The sequence below is a fragment of the Monodon monoceros genome, unplaced genomic scaffold, assembly GCF_005190385.1.
Source record: "Monodon monoceros isolate NGI ecotype Baffin Bay Population unplaced genomic scaffold, NGI_Narwhal_1 Super_Scaffold_2, whole genome shotgun sequence".
Classification (NCBI taxonomy): domain Eukaryota; kingdom Metazoa; phylum Chordata; class Mammalia; order Artiodactyla; family Monodontidae; genus Monodon; species Monodon monoceros.
In genome coordinates this window covers 71,488,824-71,508,477 of record NW_021703776.1, presented here as the reverse complement: position 1 = coordinate 71,508,477, position 19,654 = coordinate 71,488,824, and positions in this window count along the sequence as shown.

Sequence of the window (19,654 nt, the reverse complement as noted above, 5' to 3'; positions counted from 1 at the left end):
GGGAAAGTGGTTATTGTTGGGGGAAGATCCCACAATGATATTTTACATCATCTTCCTTCAATTGCAACTATTTGCCAAAGTGACTGAGCACTGGGGAAGGGTGAATACCCAGACCTTTTAGGATTATGGGACATTGGCTCTTAACCAGCACTAATCCTTCGAGACAGAAAACATCACTATTCAGTGTGAGGGTTTAAGGGGTCAAAGGAAGAATGGAATTTCGCTCTGTGTTTGTCTTGTAATTGTCTCAGTGGATCTGTCACACCCTGCGGTTACTATTGCAACCCTGAGTGTTAGATTGAAAAAGGGACAATTAGAAATTAGCAGAAGCCCTACTCTGACTCCTTGACCCATAGAGTCAGAATCATCATCATAGGAAGCAGAAGCTGCTTCCTGGTGCTGAGATAGCAAACCAAAAACAATGCCATTCTTGGGTAAGTCAGAGATATTAGTATTGTCCTCAAAGACTTGGAAAACACAGGGGTAGTAATTCCTACTCTCACATTTAATTCTTCTGGATAAATCATAGCGAATGACAGTGGAGAATTGTGAGCTTAATCAGATGGTAATTCCAAATGCAACTGCTGCTTCAGGTATGGGTTCTTCAGTGGAGAAAATCATTATTGCCCTTTGCCACTGGTGTGCATTAGTAATTTTGAAAGATAATGCATTTTTTCTTTTTTTTTTGAATTTTATTTTATTTATTTATCTTTTATACAGCAGGTTATTATCTATTTTATACATATTAGTGTATACATGTCAATCCCAATCTCCCAATTCATCCCACCCCCCCAACATTCCCCCCCTTTGTGTCCATACGTTTGTTCTCTACATCTGTGTCTCTATTTCTGCCTTGCAAACGAGTTCATCTGTACCATTTTTCTAGATTCAACATATATGCATTAATATATGATATTTGATTTTCTCTTTCTGACTTACTTCACTCTGTATGACAGTCTCTAGGTCCGTCCATATCTCTACAAATGACCCAATTTCGTTCCTTTTTATGGTTGAGTAATATTCCATTGTATATATGTATCGCACTTTCTGTTGATGAGCACAGACCATCAGAAACAGTTTGCATTTACCTGATGGAGACTGAAGTACACTTTTCCTGTCTTACTGTAGGGTTGGGCTAGCTCTTCAGATCTTTCAAAAGTTAGTACACAGACTCCATGACCTTCTCACCTTACCACAAGGGGTTATCATGTTCTGTTACCTTGATGACACCATGGAAGTTCTATAGGCTCAAGGAAAATACCACCAGGCAGAAACCTTGATCTACAGAAAGGAATAAGAGTACCAAAAATAAGTGAGTGTATATGAAATATTTTTCTTAGTTTCTTTAAAAGGATATTAACTCTCTAAAGTGAAATACTGGTAATGTATGGTGGGTTTATAAGTTATGGAGGTGTAAATACATGACAACAGTAGTGAAAATGGCAGGGGGTATTGTAAGTTTCTTATATGTGAATTAGTATAAAATTAATTCAAGTAAGACTGTAATAAATTAAGTATGTACATTATTATCTCCAGAGGCTAAAACAAAGACTTATTGCTAAAAATCTAAAAAGGTGATAAATGGAACATACTAAAACATACTCAACTAATACCAAAGGAAATAGGAAAATAGAAACAAAAAAGATGGAGAAGGCAGTTAACAAAGAGCAAGATGGAAGAAATAATTGTCACATATAAAAGGAGATACAGATAAATCCCAAATCATAGTTGGAGAACTTAACACTCCATTCTCAGCAATTTATAAGACATGCAGGAAAAAGAAATTTCATTAAGTGTATAGAATATTTGAACAAATGTATTAACAAACTTCACCAATGACATTTAGAGAACACTACACACAACAACTTCAAAATAAATATTTTTTTCTGCAAGTGTATGCAGAGTAATCACCAAGATATACCGTGTGGTGGCCATGAAACAAGTCTCAATAAATTTCAAAGAACTGAAATTAGAAACAAACGAAGGCAGAAGAAGCTGTGCCACTATTTAGCCTCTGTCACTCTTGTCACCCTGATAAAATCAGTGGGTTAATTTCAATTATTCCTTTTCTCATCAGCATCTCTCTCACTGTAAAACATTAATGAACAGAAACCTCAGATAGAATCGGAAGACCAGAACAGGGAGCTCTCATGCCCTGAAATGATAGCAGAGCCCAACAGGAAGAAGAAAGACACCTCTTCTTTCCTGACGAGGACACAAACAATGAAAAATCATGGACTCTTTGTTTACTATGGCGCTCCCAACTTCCTTTTCCCCTCTATAAAAGAGTTCTTCTTCCCTTTCCATGCTGAGACTTGCACATGGTTCACCATGGTTGCAGACCCCGAATTGCAATTCTCTGCTGATCCCAAATAAAGCCATCTTTGCTGGAGAAATATCTGGCAGGCTGATTGTTTCAGGGCAACATCACCTAAAAAGAACCATCACCTATGCATTTCTCAGATACATGTTCTCTGACCACAATGGAACTAAGTTAGAAATCAGTAACAAGATGCCTGAAAATCCCCGAATATTTGGAAATTAAGCTGCACACATGTAATAGTGAATTGATTTTTAAAAATCACTTAGGAAACTAGAATATAATTTATATAAATGAAAATATAGAACACAACATACTAAAATTTGTGATATGTAGCTAAAACAATGCTAAGAGGTAACTTTAAATACATACATTAAAAAAAAAGTAAAGGTTTTGAAATCAATTATCTAATTTCCCAGCTCAAATAGCCTGGAAAAGAAGAGAAAATTACACAAATAATAATAATTAAAAAAAACACTAGAAGGAAGGAAATAATAAGAGAAGAAATCAATGAAACAGAAAACAAAAAAAAAATAGAGTAACTTGATAAAACTGAAAATTGGTTCTCTGAAAAGATTTATTTTAAAAAATTGATAAAGCTATAAAAAGGGGAACATTGAAGAGTTACAGACAATAAAAGGATAACAAGAGAAATTGTGAACAACTTTATGCCTATACTCCATTTATGTGAATGTCAAGAATATGAAAAACATGGTAATGCAAGTCAGAATATTCATTTCCTCTGGGTGGGGGCACTAACTGGGAAGAAGCATCAGAGAAATTTTGAAGGTACTAGAAAGGGTCTACTTCTTTATCTGAGTGGTGGTTACACGGTATTTACTTAAAAATTCATATTAACTGTATACATACTATTAGAGTGGTTTAGGCAACTTGTGTGTGTATTACCTCAAACAACAACAGTGACATATATTCATGGGGCCTGTCTGCACGACTACTTAAAACAATAGTTAAATCTTTTTTTTGTTTTTGCGGTACGCGGGCCTCTCACTGTTGTGGCTTCTCCCGCTGTGGAGCACGGGCTCTGGACGCGCAGTCTCAGCGGCCATGGCTCACGGGCCCAGCCGCGCGGCGGCATGTGGGATCTTCCCGGACCGGGGCACAAACCGTATCCCCTGCATCGGCAGGCGGACTCTTAACCACTGCGCCACCAGGGAAGCCCAATAATTAAATCTTATACCAAGTGTCTCTACTGAGTTCCTATACTTTTCCTGACTATCTAGTTATTTACATATAGTTTCAGTGAGACTCTATCCTTCACCCCCACACCCCCAAAAAGTTAAAATTTACAACCCTACCACAACGAAGATCTTGCTTAATTAGATATGACCATATCTTTGTTAGAAATGAGAACTATGTATCATATGTTAAAACTATGTCTATAATGTTCTCCCAGGAAAATGGCTTGAAGGTCTTGTCTGTGACACGTACTCACAGGTAGTCAAGAATGTTACTCTTTGACAACTAGGTCAAAAAGTACATTCCCAAACTTGGGACTCTCTGAGAAAGGATTGGTAATAGGTTTTACAGATTATAGATTTTATAGACAGAACCTGGTAAATGTAATTTTGATGATTCATGATTCCTAATCTCAATAGATAAGCTTATGAAGACAAAAAATATTTCTGATACATAACAGTAAATTATAATCCTAGAGATTTTACAAATCCTCCACATGGATAGTTTTTCACTCATAAGCTTTAGAATCCTCTGGGTCTGTTTTTAAAGCTAGATATTAAGGAGTTTTATATCAATTAATTAATATCTCTCAACTTCCACGAATAAAACTGACCAAATAAAATACCAAATTAACAATATTAATTTTTTTTAAATGTGTGTGGTCAAATTCATTCCTTAGGGACAGAGATCTGCCTACAGTGAGAGATCTTGGAAAGAAGGCTGACCCTTGGTTCTGAGGCAGTAGGCCCAGAAACACACAATATGTCCAAGAGTCAGAAAAAAACACACACTTTGTACCTTTAGGTAGCAAAAAATAAAAGGATTGTCCTACCTAGTTCTAGTCCCCAAATTGAAACCTTAAGCATTTCCTGCAAATTACTGCTTCTATAATAAAAACATTATCACTGACTTCTGCAATGCTGTTTTTAGAGGAAATATGGCTCCTTTTGCAACATGAACAAACTAAGGTAAACTTACTAACCTTGCTCTTTTTGTTTCCTTTAAATACCTCTTGTGTTTTTCATTTGGCAAATTGGACCTTGTCACATCTGTACAAATCGATTTCTTATTTACTTTATATTGTTTCTGAATATTCCTTTCACAAAAGTGAAGTATTCAAATCATTATTAGTGTCTTGGTTACCTTCAGAACACTAGAGGGAGAGAGAACTTTGAAGGCAGTTGTGACTCATGTACAACAGAGAAAAGGGGTTAATGTAGATATATTCACAGAATAGCTGTGAATATCATATCTGATATATTTCAATGCCTATAGTAAACACATTAGTCTCAGTAAAAATTATTTCAGAAAGACAGGTTTCACAATCATGATTCTATTTTAATCAATAACTTTGTGCCACACGATGACCATAAGTTAGCCATTATAATATATTCAATTAAGTGACGATATAGTTTGACTTAATTCTTTGTCAGTGGATCCTCAGTTGAACCATATATTCTCATTACTGTACTTTTTTGAAACTACATGATTTTAGAGATGAATGCCTGCTGTAGTAGGTTTTGACAAAACCCCTCAACATCTGCTACAAGTAAAGTCATTTAGGAGTTAGATAATATTTAAAGACTCCTGGGAAATAAGGTACCCTATAACAAACAAAATCAGAACATGCAGAGATTTATGGAACCCCAAAACCACAAATTTAAATCTCTTAACCAAAGGAGAAAAAGTTTTAACAGTTTTACTGAAAGATTTCAAACAGTGCAATCGTCCTGATGGGCATGGCCTGATAGAAATAGAAATGTGCCCATTAAAAAATAATAATGCTAATTGGTGGCTCAGGAAAACACATAGTTCTTCAATAATCTCACTTGTATTACATTATTTTATTTGGGAGAAAATGCATTTTAAAATTTCCAACATTTTATAAACTATAGCAAGGTGTAGAACAGAAAAGGAAGACATGCCCCCCCGCGCAAAGAAAGTAACTGAAACCAAGAGTAGCTGGCTGGGCAGAGGAGTAAAAGACTTTCTAATTAGCCCTCCGATGCATCTACAATCATCCTTTTTTATAGTTCAGGCGGCAGGATCTAGCCTACACTACTGTCAGGGTTTATGTGTAATCTTCCAGTGTCATTGAACATAAATCTCAGTGAAAATCATGGTGATAGTCAAGAAATGAGCCCTTTCTTCAATTTTGAGCAACATACTGAAAAAACATCATAAGAGTTTGAAAAGGAGAGAGTTTTTTTCTCTCTGCTAGATGGAGAGTGGTTTCTTTTTTCTTTTTTCTTACCAAACTGACAATGATATAAATTTTTTTTAACTTAAAAGATTTCACTTTCATTTTTAGCCAGCTTACTTGATCCGGGGGTTAAGAATAGCTTCCTCTAATGGTGTCAATCTGGAGAAAGAGAAGGACTTTCTCAGAGGAAGTAGCTAGTCAGTTGCTGTGTGGGCAAAGTGTAATGTAAAGAGGGTGGGATCATCCGGAACCCTCCTACTCTGTCTCCTGCTCTTTCCACCACGTCCAGCTGCTTTTTCCTCAAACTATGGCTTGAGACTGAGAAAAAAATAAGTGGACCTGGCAGAAGCACGTGACAAAAGCTCTACGGAAAAGTACCTTTACTACAACACTGACTCTGTAGCTCACAGCTAATTAATCCCACAATAGAATGTGAGTTGGCTAGTTGTATTTTGAATGTCCTCATGTGGCCTCTCTTGACAGGACTTGGCACCAAGGGTTTTAAGCTTTCACCCTATTTAATATTCATGTCTAAAGAAGCAAGGTGCCTTGGGATATTAAGAATTTTTTAAAAATTGGTCCTTTAGGTTTAGATTATAATGGAAAATTCAACAGCTATAGCTGCTGGAGACAAAAGGTGAACAATTCACATTCTGAAAGTAAACTATCAACTATATGCTGAATAGGAAAAGCCATAATTATTGAACAGTGAAGTGACAGGCTTTGCAATGGAGTGGTTTAGTAAATTGTATCCACCAGAAGTTAATATCCCACATGACATGATTCCTGAGAGCAAAGTTCCTTACAGCAGTAACAATATTTCAATGAAAGATTTACCTTGGATGAAGGGAGTGAAATCAGATATCAAAAATATATTGTTAAAATGTATGATACTCCTTTTAATGAAGCACCAATCCCTATGTATAACTCATTGTCCATTAGTCATTCAGGCCTTTGACATGTATTGTGGCTTGAACCATATTTAATCCACGGGAAGCAGATTTGAAGTTTGCTAGGAATTTTCCTCACTGCAATTCCACATTGCTGCCAATATTGTTCTAGTCTCATGGTGTGTGCCTACAGCATGGAACAGGTACAACTGAAGACAGATGTACAGCAGCAACTCTTGAGTTACTATTCTTGATGTGCCCCAGGGCTGTTCCTGGCCAGGGGGCCCATTATGGAAAATCTCCCAAGTGGTGCTGAGGGGCATCTTTGGTTAAGAACTGCCTTAATGAGGTTAGAATGAGAAGGTGGATGCTTCCCTACTCTTAAGGGAAAATATATCTGGAAAACATTTTCATTTTACTTCTCTGTAGCATTTTTTGTCTTTTCTCTTAACCATACTCTATGTTTTTATCTCCAACTTTCTTCCCCTTAGTAATATACACTATCCACTCCCATGGATTTCTGTATGATGTGCCAGATTATCACATTTGATTCATATAATAGTTCAAATATTATTCCTTTCTAAACTTTACTTATGAGAGAAATGAGAGAGAGCAGGGTAAAAACAAGTAAGATTTAAGGCATACCGATAGTGAATGGTGTTTGTTGAGGTTTTTTTGTTTTTGTTTTTTTTTAATTCCATGATTTTTCTACTATAGTACGTTGCCTGGATTTTCTGTTGCCTCTAATTAATTAGGATTCATTCTGCCTCTTAAAGGGAGTACCAGCTCCCAGCAAAGTTTACTGAGTAAGGGAAACATCATCTCACGCTGACTCAGTCCTGGGCATAAAGACAGCTGCGTATACATTATGAACTCCAAACATATCTTTTCTTTACCTTGTTATATTGGAAATTTTACAAACTTTCCCCTAAATTCAGATAGATGGTAATAATGGATAAAATGACTCATATTCCTTTGGATTTAAAAAGTGTATTTCCAAGACTCCACCATTAAAATAAAAATTCCTCTGGGAAGTATAATATATAAATTCCATATTAGGTATTAAAACTTACAGCTGGACTAATATTCCTCGTAATTTTTCATCACTTTGGCAAATGAAGACAAAATATTCAGCATATAGGGAAATCTGTACTTTAAAATTTTAATAAGCAAGTGGGTATAAGAAATGTCCAGAAACTGGAATAGTCCCAACTCTTGCACAGGGTTGGAGAAACACAGAGCATCCTAGACAGCATGTTGGCCCTGGACATCTGAGAGAAGAAGGGGCTGGGTGTACCAAATATGGGAGAGGAGAATGGGTGGTTGAAAGGGTACTAATACAAACACTGATGACTTCATTTAATTTAAACAGACCAGTATGGCACATAAGCTCAGGCCAAGTAGGTATCTGATGCAAAGAACCTTAGACCTGGAAGAAGCATAGCATCCTTTTTCTAATTTGAACTCTGTAGATAAGGAAACTGAATCTCAGTGATATTAAGTGAAGCACAAGGTAATATCTTTCATACATGGTAAATGGTTTAGTGTACACTTTTTGTTCAGCTCTTTGCATAGTACCCACAACCTACTAGTTTTTGCTAAATATATAGTGAATGATTGCTCAGCTGTCAGTCATTTATACTTTTATTTGAAGGAGTTTTTTAGTATTTTAATTTTTACAGACTCCTTCCTTGATAAGTAGTATGCCTGAATATAATTTAGAACCATTTTTGCTGTGGTTAAAAAATTCCAGATTTCAACAGATTTTGAAGAGTGGAAGCTCTTATTTTGGACAATGGATAGATGATTGACACTATATATAAGATATAACATCCAGGCAATTTATTTTCTCTGTGTTGGTATCAAACACATGGGGAACCTGAATTCACATCAGTATATAGATATTTAGCATAATAATTGGCATCACTGAGAAGAGATCCTCCAAAGGGCTACATGGAATTATTTCTAGTTGCTCTTGGTAGACAGTTTGGTGAGTATGTTTTTATTGCTGGATTAAGTTGCCCATGTCAGATGGTAGAAAGAAAGGGCTTTCTAATACCCTAGTGGTCTTCCATGAAGAATAATTACTGCTAATATTGTTTTTGTTCTTTTTATAAATATTGTAATTTGTATCCTACGGAAATTAACTAGGATTTTAAATGACTCAATCTTCACAGTAAACTCTAGTCATTCAACTGACAAAAATGTGTTCTTATTTGAATTATGAACATAAAACTCAAGAGTTTTGCCTCCTCTTTAGCCTTGAAAAGTTGTGAAATAAGTAATTTTGAAAGACAGTCCTTATGATTAAAGAAAACAGTGAAGTCATTCACCTTATCAAGATATCTTTTCACATTTTCGTCTTTTTTCCCCATGAAGAAATTGTGACTTCTAAAACTCTCGAACAATCTTTCAAAATCTTTCTTATTTCATTAAAACCATGTACAAATATAATGCCTACTTAAGTTACTTTTTAAAACTTCTTTTTACAAACTTTTCTCTTCCATTCAGCACCCTAAGCGTGAGTATGAAAATGCTTTGAATCAATGTGCTGGTGCTCTTAGTGTGGTCCGTGTCCTTTTAGATTATGACATATCACATATCTGATCTCTTTCATGTGTAGATCCCAGTTGGGAGACAGTTCTTGAGGGGTTTCTAGTGTTTCCCCATGACTTGTGAGCAGAGTAACTGACAGCCTTTGTTCCGGAATATCTTTTCAAGGATGTCTGTATAATGAACAACGCTGGAAAAGAGATAGTGTCTGTCGGAGCAAAAGGCAGATTTGTTTACTGTCCAGTATAATAAAGATAATGCCACCCTCTGGGAAAAGGTCAGGCATGTTTGCTTCCTTGCAGACTGTTATAAAAGGTTGTGATCCCCTAAGCTCAGGGTTCCTCAGCTGTAACACAAGCCCTCTGTGTGTGCAACATTCACTTGATGCCTCCACTTCACCCATGTGAGATGCGGGAGGCAAGGGAAGTTGATACACACATCATGGTGCTCCTACTGCTCGCTGTGCCATGAGTTATGACATCTTTTTTCTGTGTGATTCAAGTATTGTGTTTTCTGCCAGCATCCATGAAAATGTGTCAGCCTAACTCGCTAATTTGCAAGTAGGGTAAAATCTTAAACCCTTCACAGTTCTTGACCACACTTACATTTTTCCATTCTATAGAAATAGTAAGAAGTATAGTAAGTCAATTCTATACTTACTAAAAATATACATTGTATAAATATATGTTCAGTGGGTTTTTTTAAAGTCAGTTATACAAGTATTTGGAGGTACAAACATTGAGCAACTTCTCAGATTTTCCTGACTATTCCTTCCTTCTCTTGGTTAGCATCTTACCTATGCTGGGTTGCCCTTCCACACCATAGGATGTGGCATCCAGCTTTCCAAGCATCTGCCTAGAAGCTAGATGATGAAACTTTCAAGTTAGATTGAGTTAGCTCCCCTTGCAATGGAAAAGTTTGGGCCATATTGCTTCAAATATTTCTTCTGCCTTGTTCTCTCTGTCTTCTACTTCAAAGTATTCCAATCAGGCTAAAGTTACTGGGTTTGATATTGTGTCACAGTTTTTGAAGATACGTTCTCTTCTTTTTTTTTTCATTGTTTTTCTGTTTGCGTTTCAGTTTGGATAATTTCCGTGGATCTACCTTAAAGCTCACTGATTGTTTTCTCATCTGTGTTTAGTCTCTGTTGTTCCGGCCAATAGTTGGGCTGTATTTGATGTTTCTTGTAACTATGGGCATCAGAGGCTTCAAATTCCTCCCGTAACGTTGTCACCTTATTTTTGTCTCCCTGCTTGGCTTTGGTGCTTCCTTTTGTGCTGATCCTCAAGGCACACCCCTGAGACACAGACACCCCCGTGCAGTCCAAAGACTGAGGCTTATATTAGAAGATTCAAAAGTACTCCCCTTGCCCCACATCCTACCACCAAGCTAATAAGACTTCAGTAACAGTAACAGTCAAGTACAAATAGGAGAACCAGCAGTTCAGCTAATTACTTATGAGGCAAAAAAATTGGAATGTGGAGGGTCTGTGCCTGGCTTTGTTATAGGCAAATGAGGTGGGGACAGAGATGTATCATGAGTCTTAACTACGTCATATGGGGAAGGGTGTCCTCAGAGCACAAAAGAGTGAGGGGATTTCTTAACCTTCACTATTTTCTTGGAGCACAGGGCTTAAGAAAATTTCAGCATTGTGAGATTAGAAATTGTTTTCTTTATTAGCTCTAAGACTGACTCTGCAGCACTTGTGCTTGTATCTATCTCATGGGCCTCTTGGGCCTTTACAACCTGGAGTGTTATATACAGGGCCCTGGATTGCATCTGGGCTGAAGGGAATAGAACTGGAACAGCAAGACAGGTGAAAGGTGCGCTCTGTTTACTGGCCTGACTCCTGCGTGGTAAACAGCACGGAACTTCTTTCATACTTTTCTTCCTGGGGAAGGGCTGCAGTGAATGCCAAGAATAGCTTTATCTTGAAGACTGTCCTCTGACCCTTTGAGGTTTGAGATGTTTGGACATAGGCAGTGAACATTTTCTTCCACTTTGCTGTGGATAGAATATTCAGTTTGAATAGTTTTCTATTTTTTTAACTGACTTTTAAATCCTTCTACAATTCTAATTAAGCTCATTTTCATCTCAGGAGCTTGGCTAGCTCTAAGGCAAGAAATAAAGGATGCTGGCTCGCCAGGCCAGCCTTCCTAAGCTCTCACATCTCTACTTGAATTGATTTGCATTATAATGCACATGGGCAGGAAGATAGGTAAATTGAATGTGTGATTAACTGAGCAAAGAATAAAGCCCATATAGAGTTAACATTATTGCTAGGCTATTTGCAGGTCATTTCTGAAGGATGGAAACAGGCACTCTCTAAGAATGAATGTATGAAATATGATGATTATCTTATTGAATATAAAACATTTATTACATCATCCAGTTTCTTTTTATTTAACATGAAATGTGTTAAACAATTTCTAAGATGAGAGCTAATCATGCTATGTGGAGGTAATCCAGTGCTGGCAAAGTGGGAAACCCACTGGATCTGGAAATGATCCTTTTAGTACTAAGGAGGTACGGTACAATAATACAACCCTACCTGGGATGCTAGGATTTTCACATAGTTCTGCAAAAACTGAATTAATGGCTTTTTAAATATATATTTGGCCAAAATATATGTACTATCTTTAATTGGGTTTGGGGGAGTATTAATGCAGCCAGAAATATCTATCGTTGAGAAAAATGGATCCTAGATGACTTAAGAAGTAGCTTTGTGAGGACATGTTTTAAAACATCATCCTGGGGCTTCCCTGGTGGTGCAGTGGTTGAGAGTCCGCCTGCCGATGCAGGGGACACGGGTTCGTGCCCCGGTACGGGAAGATCCCACATGCCGCGGAGCGGTTGGGCCTGTGAGGCATGGCCGCTTGGCCTGCGCGTCCGGAGTCTGTGCTCCGTGACGGGAGAGGCCACAACGCGGGAGAGGCCCGCGTACCGCAAAAAACAACAAAAAAAAGCATCACCCTGTACATAAGCAAAATGTTTTGTTTGGCATATGACAGGCTGCATGACCTAATGGCACCCAGAGTAAACATCCTTTTGACATTCATTGTGAATTCGGGTTCCCTCATCCTTGACGTTTTGTACAATGCTTTGATAATTTAAATATCACCTTTAAACTTTCACAATACAATTGTTCAGATAAAGTTTGTATTGATCATAACAATACATATATAAACACTTATATTTCATTGCCTCTTTCTATGTAAGGGTGTCCAGGGAAGATTTTGCATAGTCAAGTTAATGATATTCGTGACTCTGCATGATACTTCTGGTTTATTCTCAGTCTTGGTTCCTTCCACTTTATTAAAACCAATCATAATAAGAAAATGTTTATTTCATAGGGAAAAAAATCCTATCTGTAATTATTAGCACACCATATAGAGTGAGATTAAGCGGTGTTTTATAATTGAATTATGTACAATAAAAATGTGCTGGGAATAATGCTTCTGTGTGTTAAGAATGAAATCATATCTCTAAAAAATGTATTTTTAATAAATAAAAGGTCTATCAAGTCATTTCTAAAAAACAATGTTGCTGATGTTACACATGCTGAAGACACATGAGTACAAGTAAATTATGGCAGAAAATGTTTTTCCTTGTCAATGAATTGCTAGACTTCTGGAAGACATGATCTTTTTTAATGAAAAGACATAAGAATGGTCAATTCTAATACCTAATTCAGCATTCAGCTCTGACTTAAGGGACATATAATTAATATATGAAATTTAAAACATTAAGGTTGATATTACTACTTCTTTGTTGTCAAAGTAATTTTTAATTACTTGCTAGAGATCTCAGAATATTACTTTCAACAAGTAAGTGAAAACACACATGATATATCATTTGCCTACTTTAAAATGTGGGATTTAAAATATTTTTTTCATTAATTTATTTATAATTAATTAATTTATTTTTGGCTGTGTTGGGTCTTTGTTGCTGCGCGGGCTTTCTCTAGTTGAGGCGAGCGGGGGCTACTCTTCCTTGCGGTGCGCAGGCTTCTCGTTGCGGTGGCTTCTCTTGTTGCGGAGCACGGGCTCTAGGGTGCGGGGGCTTCAGTAGTTGTGGCATGCAGGCTCAGTAGTTGTGGCACGTGGGCTCTAGAGTGCAGGCTCAGTAGTTGTGGCACATGGGTTTAGTTGCTCTGCGACATGTGGGATCTTCCCGGACCAGGGATTGAACCTGTGTCCCCTGCATTGGCAGGCGAATTCTTAACCACTGTGCCACCAGGGAAGTCCCTGGGATTTTAATTGAATTGCAATTTCTCATTTTTAAACACATGGTCCTAGCTATCAAAGGTAAAAATAAAATTTCAGCCAATCAGCATACATAAATCGTCGAGGTGGTATGATACAATAACACAACTTGTAGGTTCCATGAGATTCCCATGCCTGTTAATTTCATAGATTCCCAATGCCTTTTAATAGGTTTTTAGGGACTTCCCTGGTGGTCCAGCGATTAAGATTCCGCCCTCCCAATGCAGGGGGCCCGGGTTTGATCCCTGATCAGGGAACTAGATCCCACTTGCTGCAACTAAGAGCTCACATACCACAACTAAAGATCTGGTGCCCAGCAAGGAAGATTCTGCACTCATGAGACAGCAAGGATCCCGCGTGCTGCACCTAAGACCTGGCGCAGCCAAATAAATAAATACTTTAAAAAAAAATAAGATTTTAAAGAACAAGAAATGGTACAAAATGAATTCAATCATGTGGTAATTCCAACAAAAATTTAAAATTCTACAAACTTACCTGATCTGGTTACTAAACCATATTTTTGTGTGTTTGTTTGTTTTGCTCAATTTAAAATCTCCAAGTCCTCCTGCTTTTGACTTGTAAAAACAGTATTAACTTTGGTCATTTGTTTTAATTGCAAAGCTGGTGAGTGTATTTACCTTGTCAAAGAGAATTATCCAAAATTTGAGTTTCCTTAATTCATGCTAGAGAATTATCTAACAAGGTTGCCTGAGTCTGAGGGTCACCTGATTTTCTCTGGGAATGTAACTTTGTTTTACTTAGAATTCATGCTTGACTAGAGCCCAGGCATTTGACAACTCTGAAAAGTTGGAAGTTAACTTTAAAAACTAAGGTGTGATAACATTCTTTTCTGTCCAGTAGAAAATTTAACTCTAAAAATTACATATTCATTGAGCCAAAGGATTAATCAAGCTTGTAATTTCCTAATCTTATTTCACCATTCTTGTTTCAAGGGCTGTACACAAGCCCAGTTCCTTTCATCTTTTTTGAACTAGCTTTGCCATCCTGCTGGTTCCCTCATTATTAAGTTAAATAAGACATTGAGAGGTGTTCACTATTTATTGGTGAGAATTAGGTTTCTTTTAATATTTTGAGAATTATGATTTAATAACCTAACGGCTTTTAGAAATAAAATAAGTAGAAATATAGGCAGAAAAAGAAGCAGAAGGAGGAGAAGAGGGGGAGAAGGAATTAGGTATTTATCTCTGAGATTATTCTGGATGGTGCATTCATTCCAGTTGTTGTGACAAAATATTATAAATGTCTAAAATCTTTTAATCAACAAACTGAAATTGTGCTGTCCAAGAATAACTGCTTTCTTTCTCTTTTTTAAGGTATAATCCAGAATTGGAGCACATACTTAGAGAGTAGACTTGTATTAAATCAAGTAATATCTGATATAAAACTTTGTGGGAAAGAGGCTTTTTATTCCTTATTCAATCCAACTCTTACTATATTGAACAGGTTCTGTTGAATCCTTTCCTGTCAAAAATTTTAGTGAGTTTTACTGTGTATGTATGTTTGTACATGTATGTATATTTTGTGATTACATTTAAGATGTTGATTGCCCACAGAAAGGCTTTATGGATAAGAAGAAAAGTTTTCAAATGATGTTTAAAATTGCATTGCTCATCAAATCAAAAGAAAAAAGACACCAAATGTTGGAGCTTAAAGACAGGAATGCTTTGATATTAAACCTAGAGAACTTTGGTTAAATTCTTTCGACACTAGGTATGAATGACACCATACCTCCCTGAAATTAGTATTGAAAAAAAGGCACACACACACACACACACACACATGCAAGCACGCATATATATATTTCCTCATTGAGGATCTCTTATATAAAAAAGGTCTGCATATAAAAGACAGTCCAGAGACATCTTTGAAGGTTCTCTTTCAAAGCAGCTTCGCTTTCTCATGTGTCTGGGGATTTCTGTTATTAATTGAAGTTAATTTTCTAGGATATCAGTTTGCCATGCACGTGGGAAAGATTGATAGCCTCTTCGATTCTCAAGAGCGTTGAAAATGACACTGTTCCATCACCGGTTGCCTTCACTTTTATCATCACAAATCAAATTATAAACATCGGGGCAACCTTGCTGGAATCTGGCTTCGGGAGATTTCCATAAGATTAATTAGGCGGCCAAAGCAAAGATGGTAAAATAGAAAGGGGGAGGGGTGGAGGGAGGAGGGAGAGTGGAACCATTCATTCCTCACAGAATGGAAAGTCAATTCAACAATGGGTAATTAGCGTGGGCCACAGATTCTCAAAGGCACTGAGGACACTGGACTCTTTCTCGCACTCTGATGTTTAGTGCCGTATTGTGGACCCCTCATTTAATTAGTGCACTTTGATACCCACAGGAGTTTGAGGCTCCAGGGCATGCTAAACACAGACTGACACCAGCAAGCTTCTGCCTCCTTCCACTCTAATTAGAGACACAATGAGCTGCAAAGACAATGTTTTACTCCAAGATTTCTTCTGCAGATACCTCTGGCAGGAAACAATCGTTTATTTTGTGTCTATATTGGTATTCAGATTAAATTGTTAGCATGCAAAAGATGAGCTAAGGGCACATATCTATTAAAAATGCTTAGCAGGGTTCAAAAATTATGGAAGCAATTTGTGCGAAAAAATGTATTTTCCCTTTTGGAAACTATTTTCTGCTGGTCTAATTAAAATAAACTTTACACCAAAATGCAGGTTGCATTCTAAAATAAATATCAGTACTTTCTTAAAATAGCCATAAGTTCTATGCCTTAAACAAATGGTTCTAAAATTATCTAAAAGGGAGAGGGAGGAAAAAGAGGGGAAACCCCTCTCCTCCTCTGACTTCAACTGCATTGAAATAAGTAGCCAGCACGGGGAAAATGACAGAGGTCATTTTTACAGGAAGATTGCTAATCTGTCTAGAGCTCTTTAAAGAAAGCCTTGAAACATTTCTCAGTGCCAAGTTAAAAAAAAATTTATAATGTTAGTTTTGATGGACAGTTCCATGCTGATTGGAAGAATATAAATGTCCCAAGGGAGACTGCATATTGAAAATTAATCTCAGCATACACAAAATACTAGTATGTGTTTCTTTAACTATACACAGTAAATTCAGTGCCCCTAAAATTTAAACATAAGACAAATATTTCTCTGTGGTATTGTTGTCTCTATATTTCTATAACACAAAACCAGCTTGTAAAATAAAATGTTGCAAAGCATGGTCAACCAAAATTAATCAGTGCTGTTACCTCCTTATATACCTATATGTCCACCCAGCTACTTACCTGTCTACCAATCTGTATCTAACTTTTGAGAAAATGAAGCCAAAAAGCCTCAAATGAAAAAAACCAAAAATCCATTCTGAGATTGTCTCCACAAAACGAATACGTCTTAACTAACTTTCGATGCCCTTTGACACCAAAAATCTCCCCCCACCCCGCATGCCCTGTATTATTCATTATGAAATCAGAAAGGAAAGACATTGTTTTTGTAGGAAAGTGGCTTGTCCTGTTGCTCAGAGTTACCCTGATACTTTCCACAGATATTTTTTCAAGCCCCATTCTGAATTTGCGTCTATGTAAGGATCGGTGCAAGGATTATTATAGGTTTCATCTACAGTGCCGAACCCAGTAGATTGTGAGGATCTCCTGGGAGGACAATTTTAAGAAAGATTGTGTATTAGTGGGAAAGAATGCCATGGTTATTTACCAATGCCTTTCATTGGTTTGCTTTGGGGTGAAGTGAGAGTCAGAGAACATAGGAGTGGTGAGATCAACTCCATGATTTTGTCAGCTCTGCACTGGACTGAAGAGTCACAGGTTTAGACCTAATGTGCCCACTGTGCCAGTTACCTAGAGTTCTTTTACAGTGCATAGAATTCGTGCCCAAATCTAGGAATCTAGTGGAGCCTGTCCTACCTATGTGCCTCTCTGGATAGACTCATGGCATTTTAGATTCCATTTCTTAAAACTACAATCTCCTTCGGGCATTCTGGCAGATTACGGTCTGTCATTAATATACACTAACCTTGCCTGTGAATAGTGGATATGTCCCACATCTGACTTGAATCTCAAAGTGAGACATCTAGGCCAACAGACTTTGATAATGGTCTCAATGCGTTATTGATGAACTTTTCCATCTGAAAATGCCCTTTTATGTTTGAGAAGTTCAAAAAGTTCTAAGTCACTAAGAAGCCATCGCCCTGCTCAATGTCCTCTCGTGGTTTTTGTTGGTATTCAGAAAATGACAAGAGTATGCTGCCCAAGTGTGGGGAAAAGACTATACCTACGAAAGCAATATTAAAAACTCACAATTAAGCCTAAATTAAAGAAAACTTTCTTGTCTGTTTTAACCAAGTAGATATTTCCCAAGCACTCAATGACTATGCTCCTGTTAAGCATTTTATATTTTAGAAAGCGATGCATCTATACTTTTTGGGAGAGAATTAGCAGTAACAGGTACTGTATAACTGTTAGTACTAATACTTTAGTTAGCACCACTTGAGAGCAGAATCCTGGCTCCCAAAGGAAACCTATTCCCCGTCTAAGTCACTGAAGTAACCGCTGAATAATTAGCTAGCAATACCTTACATATTAATGTTTCAGATCATCCATCACTCGAAATCCTGTATTCAGCCTTAGCACACTTTCCTAAAAAAAGATTCATGCTTCCAGCTAAGAAGCAGGGAATTCTTTTCAGATATAACGGAAGACAGTGTGCTCAACGAGAGACAATCAGTCCCATTTTGAATAGTTTACAAATGGTTAATATGCTTTCATACTTTCTGTATGTCCTGTTGAAAATCATCTCATCTATTATTGACATGCACTAGATTATGGGTGCTTATGGGAAACAATTTATTTTTTAAAGCAACAGACTAAGGAGGAATTCCTTGAATCTGCAACATCCATAGAAAAGTTGAACTTCATTGGTCAAAAAGGTGGGTAGTATTCTCAAACCACCTATTTGCAGAGTAGAATTACATCCCATAGAGTTGTATTTAGACATCCCTGAAGGTAGACGAATGTTAAATGCCATGTAGCATTTGGTTAAATGTGACAGCGTGGGGCACCACGCCATGACATTATTTTAGATTACAGGCTATGCCAAAAGCCATTTAACAGCACTATCAGGAAGAAGTGAAGGGACCCCAATGAAAGGTTTCTCTGCTCATCATACCTGCCTTTTAAAGTTTCCCTTGTTTCCATCAGCCTATTTTCTTCCTGTTCTTCTCTATCTTCCCTTTTCATTTAGAAATTCATTTCATTCCCTCCTGTATTCAATGATGCTCCTTGTTTCGGGGGCCCTTTATAGTAATTTATTCCATATGCTTATTATCCTTTGTGTAAAAGAGTTTTGCCTTCTTTTTTCCTTGTTCCCAACTTTCTAATTTTCAGATCATATCTATTCACTTCTCTGGTCTTGAAACATAAAGAGTTTGCTTGGATCAATTTTATCAATCCACCTTATAATTTTTAAAACTTCAGTTGGGTTACATGAAGTCTTTCCTTTTCCACTGAGAATTTGCTCAACTTTCCCCATCTTTTCACATAACTTAATCGTCGAGATCTGGTATCATTCATATAATTGCTCCACACTGTTCCCCTGAAGAGCAATTAAACCTTGCAAAGGTTTGGTGACCAGCACTGTTTAAATTATATAAGGCAAGGACTAGAAAAGTTCTATCAATAGCAATACTATAATGCATTCAGTTGATAAAAGACCTGACTGCCTCAATTTATACTTACTATTACTAAAAAATATTATATCATACACTTCAGTAAACAGTTATTATCTATCACTTGACAATTAGAGGAGTTGTGTGTGTGTGTGTGTATGTGTGTTTTAATAATCCAGTTAACCCCAAAACAGACAAACTTTTTTTGTAAAACACATCAATGCCCAGATTTCTATTAGGGTCATGCCCACACAGTTTGGAAGGCTGGTTTAATAAAATCACATTAACTCATCTCCCAGAAGGCTTATTCAAGCTTCCCCTGCCCCATTAGATAGTATTGGTACATTTTAAGTAAATAGATATTTCTTTTTCCACAAAACTTCCCGCCTCTACCAATGAGTCTGTTTATTTCCAAATGGTAAAAAAGAGGGATATTAATGCACAAGGAAGACAAGTAAACAAGAAATGTGCCCTCAAAGCTACCTTTAGATAAGGCATTTCTAAGGTTTTTTTTAAAATCATTTACTACGAGTCGTCCCTCAGTATCTGTGGAG